Source organism: Vulpes lagopus, chromosome X (assembly GCF_018345385.1).
Source record: "Vulpes lagopus strain Blue_001 chromosome X, ASM1834538v1, whole genome shotgun sequence".
Taxonomy (NCBI): domain Eukaryota; kingdom Metazoa; phylum Chordata; class Mammalia; order Carnivora; family Canidae; genus Vulpes; species Vulpes lagopus.
The window spans coordinates 105,272,867-105,284,267 of NC_054848.1; the positions used below are offsets into that span (position 1 = coordinate 105,272,867).

Here is an 11,401-nt window from a genome sequence, read left to right on the forward strand (position 1 = left end):
TGCATGTGAAATAAAAGTTAGAGCAAGACTCATAGAAACATGGATACCTGTATGCAAGTAAACTCCCTCCAATTTTATCAAGCATGGATTCTATCCTGTCCATCTACCTTGCGTAGACTGAACACAGTTTAAATATTTCTTGGTTTGTCTGCAGAGTATTGAGTCTTGTCCATAGTTCAGAGGCTCCTACTCCCTTCACCCCAATCAACTCTGCCAGTTGTTTAAAAAGCTCGAATCTTTCTGCAGCCACAGCTTTTAAGTGAGAGTCTTTTTATTGCTTTGGGCATGTTCCTTCTCCTAGCCAGTGCTCAGAATTTTAACTATCTAACTATTCAATTTCTCTCTGTCTCTTTACATGGGGGAGAAACTAGATTTCTGTTCCACACAGTTTGGCAAAGGCGAGCAGGGAGTGAGAGATTACAGCCAGATGTACATCTGCATGTCAGCAGCAAGAAGGTCTGGGATGGTGCGTTTTCAATCAGAAGGGAGTCATTTTACCCCTCAAAGGAGAGAGCCTCCTCCCTCCCATCAGATATTTGGCGGCTAGATGCTCACTGATTAATTACTGAGGTCGCATCTACACACAACTGGTTTTTCTAACAACAATTCTAGCAGGCTTCCAGTTCATTCCTGAATGTGCTTCTTATTTTTAAAGGAACTACCCTCCTCTCCCAAAGCATACATTTGAAAAAAAAAGAAAATAGTTCAAAGAGCAATTTATTTCAAGGGCAGGGAAACATTTTGAGTACCCTTCAAATCAGAACACCAAGCCAATCAGTTATTCTATTTGCTCATCACATGAGGTATCATGCCTAATATCTTCCGGTCAATTCCAGAAATCCATTTTATATTGGAAAGGTAAGGCAACACGGGCATCCTTTCTCTGTGCCCCAACAGCCCTCCACGTGTCTAACAGAGATAGCTTATCAAGTTCGTTATTAGAAAGTTCCTTTTTCTAGTTTGATTCATTACTGACAATTTCCACCTGTTTTCCAAGACTTATGAGGTCCCCAATACAATCAGTCCATGAAACCTAACCTCTGAAATGGCCTCTTGGATCACATTCTCATTTGTAAGGAGCTCAGCATGTAATGCAGCCAGTGCTAGAAGTAGTTGATTGTAAGAAGTCTAATTATGGGTTCTCCAAGACATGCTACATTCTCGAGTATAGGTTGATTGTCACTACTTTAACTATGATCCCATCTCTGTATCAGGGGAAATACCTGACAAATGAGCAGTAGCTCTGTGATATCAATGACAATTTGCCATGCAAAATTTGGGAGCAATCCAAATGAAAATGTGTGTACTATAGCTCTGAAAAGCTGCATCTGCCCATCCCCCCTCCCTAAGTTCATCTCTCCTAGATAACACACATCTTGTGGATTGCTACAATTCTAAACTGTGATACAACTGACAGATGATGTTTGAGTGCATGACATACTCCCAGGGGTATACTTGGGGACTACATAATTCTTGGCATGCCAGCTATTAATTGGGCCCCTTTCTCTAACTCTCATTAAACATACCAAAATGCAAGCAGGCAAGAGTGATGCTGTTAGTATAAGGATAACCTTGAATCCACTCCAATGTATAACCATGTAAATCATTCAGCAATTTTGGTATGTTCACTCCTATCAGTAACAAATTATTGACGTTAACACTTTACAGCCAATCATGACACATCAGCTGTGGTTAACAATAACTACTCTTGTCCCATTGGTGACCTGCCATGCTCTTTGCACATGCTTTTCCCTCTGCTCCAAGAGGTCCGAAGCCCCACATAATAAGCCCGCAAAACAAGTTTGTCGATTGACTGAAGGAATGAATGAATGAAGTGCTGGCGACCTCAGATAAGCCTCCCGCTGCATTTGTAACAGTCGCACATTGGGCCATAGCCATGCTCTGATGAAAAATAATATTCTGTTACGAATAGGAAAGTCAACTGTGATTATGGGCAATTTTCTTAACCAGAAAGCATTGAGTCGTAAGATGCTTTGCAGCTGTACATTTTTATTAAGGACCATTTAAATAAACATAAAACATGTTTGCCAGGAGAGGGTAAAAAGACGGATGCAAATTTCAGCCAGAAAATAGGTATATTCATTTTTTTTTTTGCATCTGCCTTAAAAATGTGCCCCTAAAACAGCAATTACCCTTGGATGTCATTTTTGACCAGCGACAGGGACCAGAAATAGTGACTTAATTTAGGCAGGAGTTTGCTGGGACATAATATGGCTACTGTGCCTGGAGTCTTTCTTGGTCATAAAAGCAGTAAGGAAGTATGACATAACGTTGTGATGGTAAATCACAGCCCCAGCCATTTTGGTTGGCAGAATTTGAAAGACAAACATTACTTCAGGAGCAGAGAAGACGTGCCTAATTACCTCCGTGCCTGGGCTGAGTTCCCTGCAGCTTGGGTCGTTTCTGGATTCAGGTGTGTCCACACGGCCAGGGGCCAGCGTGGCCTGGTGAGGAAGTAGGTGCCCAGGGATGAGAGGACTGGCAGTCCTTGCCTCCCCTCCCCTGCAACATCCTATCCAGGGAAATAAGGCAGCTAAACCAAAGGAGAGAGCAGCTTCCAGGGACCCCGTGGAGCCTAGAGGGAGTGAGACTGGGGAAAGAGGAGAAGCTAGTCCCAGACACTCTGCCTGGAAGTGGTAGGGACCTGAACCCATCACATCTGTGAATCTCAGCCACTTATACCTCTGACCAGCCCAAATCACCTCCTCCTCCTCCCCTCCCGAGGTCTCCCTGTCTGGCTGCAGCTGAGGCTCAAATGGGCTTGGGGACTCCTCTACTCCAGGTGACCATGGACTAGAGATAGAGCCTTCTTTCCTTGCTTGCTGCATTTTCAGAGCTCTGAAACTTCCATTCCTTTCTATCTTTTGTTTGACACGGATGGCCCCAGGCCCCCCTCCTCTCCTTCTTCTGTTTGCTCTCTCTCTCTGTGTCTTTCTGTCCCTTTATGGGAATCAGCTGCCCACTCATAGTAGGGTAGAATATAGTAGAATCCCAGCCAGGCTTTCCCTGGGGCACTCATCCCTTTGCCAGAGTTATGGGTTTTTTTTTCTCTCATTCCTCTTCCTCACATGTATACTCCTAATCCCAGTAATTCTCAAACTTTCTTTTTTTAAACTACAGCAACACAGAGAGAACATAAGCTGACATTTTTAAAAAGATTTTATTTATTTATTTATTTATTTATTTATTTATTTATTTATTTATTTATGAGAGAAAGAGAGCCAAGAACAAATGCAGGGAGGAAGAGGGACAAGCCAACTCTGCACTGAGCAGGGAGCTGGATGTGGGGCTCAATCCCAGGACCCTGGGATCATGACCTGAGCCAAAGGCAGATGTTTAACTGATGAGCCACCCAGGTGCCCTGACATTTTTTTAACCCAAAATGTGGTATTGGATTGTTTTTCACTCATCTTGATTTTGGGTGCTTTTAGTGCTGCTTTTGTCCGAAGGAGCATCCTTCTATACACCTTCCTTTTCCTCCTGTAGGCTGCAAAGGACAGTGGAGCACAAACTACAGTTTGTGTATGGCTAAAGATGGTGGCAATTCTGTAAGCAATTCTGTGGGCACTTCACATCCATAAAGTAGGAGTTGGGGCCCTCGTACTAGGTGCCTCTTCTTGTGCTTCTTCGTCTCCTCTTCCAGGGTTGGGTGGAGGGGAATATGCCCCCTTCAGGAGGGGCATATTCTCGTGAGGAGGGCGTCACCACCAAAAAGGCCATAAAATTGACATTTTAACCATTTTAAGTGTCCAGTTCAGTGGCATTAATGTTGTGCATCATCTTTTTCCAGACCTCTTTTTGTCTTCTCTAACTGAAACTGGACACATTAAACAACTCTCCTTTTGCCCCTACCTCAAGCCCCTAGCAACCACCATTCTACTTTCTGCCACTATGAATGGGACTACCTTAGGTCCCCCGTGTAAATGGAATCATACGCTATTTTTTGTGTGACAAGCTCCTTTCATTTAGTCTAATGTCTTCAAGTTTCTTCTATAGTGTGTAGCAGGTGTCAGGATTTCCTCCCTTTTGAAGGCTGAATAGTACTCCACTGTATGACCGTACCACCTTCTGTTTACATTCATCTGTTGATAGACACTGGGTTGCCTCCACCTTCTGAACTTTCTTTTGAACTGTAGAAACATTAGGAATGAACACCCAAAGTGCTGAAGCTCTCCACTGCCCTATCTCCTGCTTTCCAGAATCCTTATTTTGGACTACCACAGCCCCCAGGTATGAGCACTCAGAGCAGTTGCTAAGTGGTTGGCATACTTCACAGTATCTAATCTGTACAACAATGCAGTGAAGTGGGTGTTGCTCTCCATGTAACATTCTTATACTGAGACTCAGAAGAGCTAAGCAAGGGACACCTGGGTGGCTCAGTGATTGAGCATCTTCTTTGGCTCAGGGCTTGATCTCAGAGTCCCAGGATCAAGTCCTGCATTGGGCTATCTGCAGGAAGCCTGCTTCTCCCTTTCACTCTGCCTAGGTCTCTGTGTCTCTCATGAATCAATAAATAAAACCTTTTAAAAAAAAGAAGAGGTAAACGACTTGCTTAAGGCCAAACAATAAATAGCAGAGCTTGGGTTTGAAAACCCCAGTCAGGCTTGTCTGGCTGCAAAGCCCCTACTCAGAAGCATCATTCCTAGTGCCTACCCAAGGCCCAGAGGCCCTTTGCCACCAGTTCCTTCTGTTTGGTCTCAGATTGGGTTGGTTTGTAAGAAAAGTAGAGCTGACTTTACGCACTGACAGAGCACTGACCACATGTGCCTGGAAGGGCCCTTTGGGTCTTAAAATCCTGGCCACCACCCTCTTGCACATGCACATGCACGTACGACACACACACACACACACACACACACACACACACACACACAGAGTTCTGAAATCATCCTATTCTGGGGGCTGTCAATACTTCTCTGTTGCTGTTTAAACCAGGCAGTGAGCCTTATTGAGATGCTGGGATTTGTTTTAACTTTGTTCATCAATTAGCAGAAAGAAGACTGCCCTAGACTGGGGACTCAGTTCATGTTCTTGGATCTGCTACTCTTCCATAATCTGTTTGTTTCATTTCCTCTCCCGAGGCAATCTGCTCTTGAATGGATTAATTAAAGAGGTGCCCAGCATTTTAAAATTCTAGAAGAATTAGGCTTGAGGCTGTTGGCAGATGTTTACCTGTTAGTGTAAGCATGCCTTAGAAGCCTGAGTGACACCACTTTCCACCAAGGAAAAGAAGGGCTGAGGGATGTTGTGGCCGAGATGGGGGCGGTGGGGGCAGCGCAGTTGGGTTGTGTGCAGGGGTGCCCCATGGATGAGAGAAAAAGCCTAGTGGGGCTGGGCACTTGCAAATAGAAAACACAAACTCAATTGCTTCAATTTTGCCAGGAGCTGGCCAGGTCCACAGCTTTCTCTGACACTACCCCAAAAACTGGTCAGAGTGGCTATGCACATGCCGGTACCCTGGGCAGCAGCAGGCCCAGCTGGGTAAACAGAAGTGCAGGAGCAAAACAAGCCAATAAATCATGGTACGGCTCTAGGCTGCTCCGGTCCCCTCCTCCCTCTTCCTTTCCAGCACCCCCCTCCCCGCCTCGCCCCGGGTCTCCCTATCAAGCAAATGGGCCCAGGTGTCCTTTGATCTATCTCCTTCCCCTTCAGAAACGAGGAATGTCTCTATAGGAAGGGTGAGCTCAGCCCCACCTGTGATCTGCCCCAGGGTTCCTTGCAGAGAGCCATGAGCTTCACACATCCAGCTGCTAATGGCAGAAAAGAGAAGCAGACATGGGGTGTTTGAGAAGCTGAAGGTTGGCCCATGTTTAGAGGGGCCCAGGTGGTTGACCTTTATAGAGATGAATGGGCATGTTCTCTACCTCAAGCACTGGAGAATGAGCCACAGCCTATACTAAGCACACAGAGCCCTGATAGGACCAGAGTTGAGCTCAAACTCCACCACTGCTCCTTTGCCTTGTGGCTTGTGTTTTTCATACATTCCCTGTCCTCAGATTGGAGCTTGTCCATTTTTGAGATCCCTCATCCTGCTAGCAAATGGATAGATCGCCCACTGATCTTCAGAGGCCTTCTCCTTCCAGGAGGCCCATACAGTGTGGCATGTTTCACTGCATAGAGCTCTTCTGACTGCTGTATCCCCAGTCCGAGAACAATACTAACATCTCATTGGTGCTAATTAAATACTCACTGAGTGAATGAATGAATTGGCATCATGCAATGGTTAAGGGGTCAGTCTCTCATGTCAGACCAGAATTCCAGCCCAGGTTCTGCCAGTTTGACCTTGGGAAAGATAACCTCCCTTGGCCTTGGTTTTCTTGTATATTAGATAATAGTATCATAAAAAAGTAATGTGTGAATTTAAAAAATAATGCACATACTGCACTTAGCCAGTGCATGACCCATCAATTCTCAGTAAAATGTTAGTTGTTGTTGTTGTTCTTGTTATTAATTTGTATATCAACCCCAGGCAACTGGTCTAGATTGCTGGGAATGCTGAATTGAGAATTCTGTGGTCTCAACCCAACTCGATGGAAAAGAGTGCCTACTATGAGTGAAGATAGGAGAAATGGGAACTTACAGGGGATTTGCCTTCTCTGGTTTGGCCATACAAGTGGCCAACCCTGAACAATCTGGAATATTCTTCAGGGAGAAGTACATTGCATATATATGACAAATTGCTTTTATCAGCCATGTAGGTGTAAGAAAAAAGCTTAGAGCTTCAGTAGGGACTGCCCCTCACAGTAAGGGCAAGGGTGGAGGGTAGGCCTACCTACCAAAATTCTGAAACTATTCAAATATCCCACTACTTGCCTAAGGGTTAGATATAGCACTCTTCTTAAAAATATTTATTTATTTATTTATTTATTTATTTATTTATTTATTTGAGAGAGAAAGAGAATGCATGAGTAGGGGAGGAGTAGAGGGAAAGGGAGAGAATCCTCAAGCAGACTCTCCACTGAGCATGGAGCCCCACATCAGGCTCGATCTCAGGACTCTGAGATCATGACCTGAGCCAAAATCAACAGGTGGACACTCAACCTACTGAGCTACACAGGTGCCCCAGAAGTAGCATTCTTCATCAAAGAAACAGACCCTGATGGGAAGCCATTCCCTTATTCTTGAGTGGAGTTTTTGGTTCTATAAGAAGAATGACCATCTTTCCATGTGCTTGAGTCTGTCAAATGTCACACACTACATTTCAAACATGTGAGTTGACATCATGTGAGCAACAGTGCACTCATTTCCAATCCTATTTGAACTTCAAAGGACATGTCAGCCACATTAGTCCCACCTAAGTATGTGGCACTTTTGATCAACAGGTACCTGATGGCCAAGAAGACTCAGAGGCCCATGTGTATTTAGAAATGGAGCCAATAAAGGGAATTTTTGACTAAAGGTAAATGAACCTAAGTCTTGTAAAGTTTAAGTTCAGCTATAAACACAAAGCCCATGAAGTCAGAGAAAGTCTTAAATTCTCTATCTGAAAACACTCCAATGACATCATCTTGAGCCTGGGAGTGTCTTTGGGGTTTGGAGAAGTGTGAGCCAGAAAGCCTCCATGGAGAAAAAAAAATTTCCCCATCACAAAGTCTCTCCAGAGACTTCTGGCTTTCAACAAGGTGGAAGGTGGACTTGGACTGTGAGGGGCACTCCGAGGGTAGGAGTATACCTTTCATTCCCCCATCCCCTGAACTAGCTTCACCAAATAATGAACTTGCCTTTGTACATTACTTGAAAAGTACCTAAAGAACATGCTGCTCTCCAGAAATACCTCCTTCCTGGCTTCTCTGGCTTCTAGCAAGTCTTTTTTTTTTTTTTTTTTTACAACCTTAGGGCTTGACATTCCTCATGATTTGGACAGGGTAACTTAAGGAGGCCTTAGCAAGCAAGAACACGTGACTCAAGCAAGTGGATGCCATCTGGTCAGTTAGAAAGGCTTGTGGGCAAGGGGCACTCAACAGGGAACCAATTATGAGAGGAGTCTCAGGGCCTAAGGTCCCAGCTGGGGGGGCAGAGACCATGGAGATCAAATCCCAGGACCTGGCTACTTGAGGCCACTCGGGGACTAGACACAAAAGCAGAGAAGAGAGATTTGAGGGCAAAGAAAACATATGTTTACATTTTGCCTGGAGCCACACTGGGCAGCACTTCTCCCAGAGTCCTTCTTTCTCACCAGACAGAAGGGACACAAAGCTGAAAGATTGCTCACCTCCTTTTCTCTGCACATCTCCCTCCCTTGCCAAATAAATTGGCTACAAAGTGGCCTGTGAATAACTGTTTGGCAGAAAGGCAAGGCCCCTTCTTTATGGGCTGCTTACTGTTAAATAATTTATAATAGCCATTCTCATAACACCTTAGAGACCACGACAGCTTTTTTCTCATCTTGAAGATAATCCTAAAAGCTAAAAAAATGTGATGCTTTTGTGGGTACCTGGAAACTTAGCTCCAGTAAATCTTTGATGATTACATGAAAGAAGTGGGAGTGGGCTTCGCCACCAGGAAAGTGGCTGGCATGGCCAAACCCAACATGATCATCAGTGTAAACGGGGATGTGATCACCATTAAATCAGAAAGCACCTTTAAAAATACCAAGATTTCCTTCAAACTGGGCCAGGAATTTGATGAAGTCACTGCGGATGACAGAAAAGTCAAGAGCATCATAACCTTAGATGGAGGTGTCCTGGTATAGGTGCAGAAGTGGGACGGAAAATCAACTACCATAAAGAGAAAATGAGTGGATGATAAACTGGTGGTGGAATGTATCATGAAAGGCGTCACTTCTACCAGAATTTATGAGAGAGCATAATCCAAGGGACATCGAGCTGAAGTTTGCATTGAACTCTACAACATTCTGTTGGATGTATTGTCCAAACATGTATTGTTATTTTCTACTAATTAGCAAGCAACCAATTTCCCCCAAATGATCTTATTCAACATGGATGTTTGTTAAATAAAACCTTTTAGATATAAAAAATAATAATAATAGCCATTCTCTAAATAGAAAGAATTTCACCCAAGCCATTTTTACCTCACACCTGGCCAAAACCTATGGACAAATATTCTTTATGAACATAGATGTAAAAATCCTCAACAAAATTCAGAATAGGTAAATCCACAGAGGCAGAAAGTGATTAGCAATTGCCAAGGGCTAGGAAGAGGGGAGAATGTGGAGTGTTTAATGTGTATGGGGCTTCCTCCTGGGGTGATGAAAATGTTCTGGAACTACATAGCAGTGATGATTGCACAACAGTATGAATGTACTAAATGCTACTGAGTTGGACACTTTGAAATGGTTGAAATGGTGACTTTTATGTTATGTTTATTTTACCACAATAATAAAAAAATCTTCAACAAAATACAGTTGACCCTTGAATAATGCAGGGGTTAGGGGCACCAATCCCCCCATGCAGTCAAAAATCCATATGCAACTTTTGATTCCCCAAAAACTTAACTACTAATAGCCTACTATTGACTGAAAGCCTCAACAATAACAAACACTTAATTAACACATATTTTGTATATGTATTCTATGCTATATTCTTACAATCACATAAGCTACAGAAAAGAAAATGTTATCAAGAAACTCATGAGAAAGGGTTGCCTGGGTGGCTCAGTCAGTTCAGCGCCCAATTCTTGGTTTTAGCTCAGGTCATGATCTCAGGGTCATGGGATGGAGCCCCATGTCAGGCTCTGCACTGGGCACCAAGCCTGCTTGGGATTCTCTTTCCCCCTTCCCTCTGCCCCTTCCCCACCCTCTCTCTTGAAAGAAAGAAAGAAAGAAAGAAAGAAAGAAAGAAAGAAAGAAAGAAAGAAAGAAAGAAAGAAAAATGAGAGAAAATACATTACACTACTGTACTGTGCTTATTGGAAAAGATCTACATATTAGCAGACCTATGAATTTCAGGCCCATGTCACTCAAGGGTCAACTGTACCCCAAAATTGAAGTCAACAACATATACAAAGGATTATATACAATGACCAAGTGGGATTTTTTCCTAGGAATGCAAGGTTGGTTCAACATATGAAAATCAATCCCTGTAATATGCTGTAGTAATAATAGGACAAAGGATAAAAACCACATGTTCAACTCAATAGATGCAGGACAAGTGTTTTACAAAATCCAGTACCTTTTCATGATAAAAACACTCAACAAACTAGGAATAGAAAGTTACTTCCTCAGTCTGATGAAGGGCATCTATGAAAAACACAGCAAACATAAAATTTAATGGTATAAGACTGAAAGCTTTGGGGCACCTGAGTGGCTCAATTGGTTAAACATCTGCCTTTGGATCAGGTCACGATCCTGGGATCCTGGGATGGAGTTGCCTGTTGGGCTCCCTACACAGCAAGGAGTCTACTTGTCTGTCTCCCTCTGCGCCTCCCTCCCCTCATGCACTCTCTCTCTCTCTCTCTCTCTCTCTCATATAAATAAAATCTTTTTTTAAAAAAATACTGAAAGCTCTTTCCCTAGGATCAGGAATAAGACAAAGATTTCTACTCTCACCACTTCTATTCAACATTGTACCAGAGGTTCTAACTAGGTCAATTAGACAAGAGAAAGAAATAAAAGGTACCCATTTGGGTAAGAAAGAAGTAAAAATATCCCTATTCATAGATTATATATCCTATATGTAGAAAATTCTAAAGAATCTACCCAAATAACCTATTAGAGCTAGTAATCATGCTCAGCAAGGCTGTAGGATACAAGATTTATGAGAGAGAGAGAGAGAGAGAGAGAGAGAGAGAAAGAGAGAGAGAGAGAGAGAGAGAAACCAAGAAACAGACCCTTAACTATAGAGAACAAACTGATGGCTACCATGGGAAGGTAGGTGGGGAGTTAGATTAAATAGATGATGACGATTAAGGAGTGAACTTGTCATGATGAGCACTGGATGATGTAGGGAAGTGCTGAATCACTATGGTGTACACCTGAAACTAACAAAACAATGTATGTTAACTATACTAGAATTTAAAATAAAACTTTTAAATAAAATAAAATAAAAATAAAAATAAAATAAAACTTTTAAAACCAATTGTATTATTATACACAAACCACGGACAACCTGAAAATCAAATTAAGAAAACAAGTCCAAAAAAAAGTCCTTTTATAATAAAGTAATAAAATAATTAGGGATAAATTTAACAAAAGAAGTGCAAGGTTTGTACCTGAAAATTATAAAACATTATTGAGCAAAATAAAAGAAGATTGAAGTAAATGGAAAGACATTCTTTGTTGATGGATTAGAAAATGTAATATTGTTATGATGGCAGTACTCCCCAAATCAATTATTTTGAATTAAACAGATGCAATGCAATCCCTTACAAAATCCCAGTGAGCTTTTCTTGCAGAAATTGACATGCTGATCCTAAAACTCAT

The 11,401-nt window shown here is 42.6% G+C and overlaps 1 pseudogene; it reads left to right on the plus strand.

The window, feature by feature from the left end:
- The first annotated feature begins 2,297 nt into the window (after positions 1–2,297).
- LOC121482675 lies at positions 2,298–8,958 on the plus strand (annotated as a pseudogene).
- The last annotated feature ends 2,443 nt before the right edge of the window (positions 8,959–11,401 follow it).